The sequence below is a fragment of the Triticum aestivum genome, chromosome 1D (assembly GCF_018294505.1).
Source record: "Triticum aestivum cultivar Chinese Spring chromosome 1D, IWGSC CS RefSeq v2.1, whole genome shotgun sequence".
Taxonomy (NCBI): domain Eukaryota; kingdom Viridiplantae; phylum Streptophyta; class Magnoliopsida; order Poales; family Poaceae; genus Triticum; species Triticum aestivum.
In genome coordinates, this window is record NC_057796.1 from 69,901,921 (window position 1) to 69,904,422 (window position 2,502).

The 2,502-nt window shown below is 45.0% G+C and overlaps 1 pseudogene; it reads left to right on the plus strand.

Annotated features, from left to right (window-relative positions):
- The first annotated feature begins 1,454 nt into the window (after positions 1–1,454).
- Positions 1,455–1,572, plus strand: LOC123183696 (uncharacterized; annotated as a pseudogene).
- Positions 1,573–2,502: the final 930 nt, after the last annotated feature.

Consider the following 2,502-nt stretch of genomic DNA (forward strand, 5'->3'; position numbering starts at 1 on the left):
CACACTTAACGTTCGATGATGATTTGTATTATGAGATTATGCAACTCCAGAATACCAGAGGAACACCTTGTGTGCTATCAAACGTCACAACGTAACTGGGTGATTATAAAGATGCTCTACAGGTGTCTCCGATGGTGTTTGTTGAGTTGGCACAGATCGAGATTAGGATTTGTCACTCCGTGTATCGGAGAGGTATCTCTGGGCCCTCTCGGTAATGCACATCACTATGAGCCTTGGAAGCAATGTGACTAATGAGTTAGTTGCGAGATGATGCATTACGGAACGAGTAAATGGACTTGCCGGTAACGAGATTGAACTAGGTATGATGATACCGACGATCGAATCTCGGGCAAGTAACATACCGATGACAAAGGGAACAACGTATCTTGTTATGCGGTTTGACCGATAAAGATCTTCGTAGAATATGTAGGAGCCAATATGAGCATCTAGGTTCCGCTATTGGTTATTTACCGGAGATGTGTCTCGGTCATGTCTACATAGTTCTCGAACCCGTAGGCTCCGCACACTTAACGTTCGATGACGATTTGTATTATGAGTTATGTGGTTTGATGTACCGAAGTTTGTTCAGAGTCCCGGATGAGATCACGGACATGACAAGGAGTCTCGAAATGGTGGAGACATAAAGATTGATATATTGGAAGGTTGTGTTTGGACACCGGAATGGTTTCGTAAAGGTTTGGACATTTTTCGGAGTACCGGGGTTAGCCGGAACGCCCCCCCCCCCCCCCCCCGCCGGGGAGTTAATGGTCCTTCATGGGCCCTAGTGGAGAGAGGAGGTGGCGGCCATGTGGAGGCGCGTGCCCCCAGAAGCCCAAACCAAATTGGACTAGGGTTGAGGGGGGCCTTTCCTTCTCTCCTCCTCCTCCTCCTTCCCTCCTTCTCCTAGTGGGAGTAGGAAAGGGGGGGGGGCGAATCCTACTTGGACCGGGAGTCCAAGTAGGACTCCCCCCCATGGCGCCCCCCTTGGGCCGGCCACCTCTCCTCCCCCCTTTATATACGTGGGAGAGGGGCACCCCAAAATCACACCAAGCCTTCTCTTAGCCGTGTGCGGTGCCCCCCTCCATAGTTACACACGTCGGTCATATCATCGTAGTGCTTAGGCGAAGCCCTGCGCCGGTAACTTCATCATCACCGTCGCCACGCCGTCGTGCTGACAGAACTCTCCCTCGTCCTCAACTGGATTAAGAGATCGAGGGACGTCATCGAGCTGAACGTGGAGGCGCCGTACGTTCGGTGCTTGCATCGGTTGGATCGCGAAGACGTTCGACTACATCAACTGCGTTACTAAATGCTTCCGCTTTCGGTCTACGAGGGTACGGTGACACACTCTCCCCGCTTGTTGCTATGCATCTCCTAGATAGATCTTGCATGATTGTAGGTATTTTTTTTGAAACACTACGTTCCCCAACAGACGAAGACGGGGGTAACATGTCAGATGCGATCATACCCGCACTAAAGCACTCGATCTCATCAGAACTCTGAAGTTAAGCGTGCTTAGGCGAGAGTAGCACTAGGATGGATTACCTCCGTCACGTCCTCGTGTTGTATTCCCTTTTTAATTTTTCTTTTGCGCCTCGTGACAAACATAACGCATGTCACACCCAGATTGTGTCAGCATGCAAACCCACCACCATGATCATAGATGTAAAACCTCAACATCTCCAGATCACACGAAGATAGACACCACCATCTCCAGATTGTAGATGTAAAAATCATATTTACTAGACCCAGAATAGTTCTCAAATTTGAGCATGGCACTTCCAATTGTGCGTATTAAACATAGAAAAATTAAGTTAAAAGGATGAAGAATAAATGATTTATCTGTGGAAGGCGGCGGTTTCTATTCGAAACCCCGATACTTCGCTAGTGTAGAAACCAATTTTCTATTTGGGGTAGAATTTTATTAGTGTTCAATATGTTTTAGTGTAGAATCGGATGCTACTCTTTTGTGTTGATTTAGTAGCATAGTATCCGATTATACTTACTAGAAATTGATTTATTTGTGTAGAAACCATTTTTTGTACTTAGGGTAGATTTTTTCTTTACTGCTCAGTATGCTTTAGTGTAGAATCGGATACTACTCTTTTGTGTTGATTTAGTAGTTAGTATCCAATTATACTTAGTATAAAAGGATTTATTTGTCTAGAAACCGCTTTTGTACTCAGGGTAGATTTTTTTAGTGTTCAATATGTTTTAGTGTAGAATCAGATTCTACTCTTTTGTGTTGATTTAGCAGTGTAGTATTCGAGTATACTTAGTAGAAATTGATTTATATATTTGTGTAGAATAGTGCAACCACCACCATCACCATGTCGACTGTGCAAGTCAAGGTGCGCCGACAGTCTTGCAACTAGCACGCTGTTCAGCATTTACTTCCAGCTGAGTTTTTTTCTGCAGCGGTAACAAATTAGATGAATCTTCAAACAACTATTTCTTTTATTTTTGTTGCTATTTCCATTAATGCATTCTGTGAGTGTGTGG